Source organism: Gavialis gangeticus, unplaced genomic scaffold, assembly GCF_001723915.1.
Source record: "Gavialis gangeticus isolate Ggan-Ray unplaced genomic scaffold, GavGan_comp1, whole genome shotgun sequence".
Taxonomy (NCBI): domain Eukaryota; kingdom Metazoa; phylum Chordata; order Crocodylia; family Gavialidae; genus Gavialis; species Gavialis gangeticus.
This window is the reverse complement of record NW_017729029.1, coordinates 37,075,195-37,076,344: the sequence shown is the minus strand read 5'-3', so window position 1 is coordinate 37,076,344 and position 1,150 is coordinate 37,075,195.

The window sequence follows — 1,150 nt, the reverse complement described above, 5'->3', positions numbered from 1 at the left end:
CTGATCCCCTGAACCACCCGCTCCGTGAACAAGAACTCCCATTCACGCTGAAGCCGCGGAGCGCCCGAGTGGGACCGAAGGAAGGGGGCTTGTTCCTATCACTGCTGAGACCAACCCTAAAACCATAACTAAAGAATGAAAGTATCCTTGGGGATTTGGTTTCTAGGAATTCTAGGGTTGTAAGTATACCATGAGAAATAACCTTTACTTGGAATTGTAGTTGTTTTTGTAATACTAATTCTTATAGCATTGTTTAGGAAGGAAGTGCATATATGTAGTTATTGTGTTTTTAATGTTTGTGGTTTTTCTTAAAGCTAAGCAGTGTTATATGCGTAGCAAGGAATTTTAAAATAAAATTGTGTTGTATGAATTAAGTGTGCAATCATTGTGAAATTGTGCAATCAACCAAATACTCCCCCAGCCAGGCGCATCAAACAAATCAGTAAATTGTGTGGGATCTTTCTCTATTCCATAACCCACTACAGACAAAGCAGTTACATCAGTCACATAACTTGGGGTTCCAGCTCCTGGTGTCAATCCAGAAGGTGTGCCAGAATGGCAGCCACAGCAGGCCCTGTTCAGGGAGCACACTGAGGTGGCAGCTGCCACCCTGACTGCAGGAACCCTGAGTGGGAAGGGAAATATGTGCTTTCCTTCTGTACCCTCCCTTGTTCTCATGCTGCCAAGGATGCCATATTTCAAGTTAAACCTCTGAGTTACTTGCATGTAGTCCAGGGAGTAGGTGATACAATCTGGCCCTTTGTTTACAAGTATTGAACATGGTTCTATTAAGTGGGAAGCTCAAATTTACACTAATGGACTAGACATCTAATACTGTGTGTTAGACCCCAACTCCATGCAGCACCCAGCGACTAGGGAGACAACAATCCAATTGCTCATGGATCCTGTTACTCATTAGCCAGAGCAAGCAGGGAGCAAACACCAGCACACATTGCTCACAACAGCTTTATTTAGAATGGAGACAGCTTTGGGCAAAGGTCCCTCACAGATGCACAGCCCATGAACCAGAAGACCTGTATTGAACATTAGTTCTTTATACATTTTATACACCTTGGTTCATACATATTAACATTCACTCCACCTATGTCCCTCCTTGGGTTCCACCCATTTCTCCTCCCATCTCAAGTTC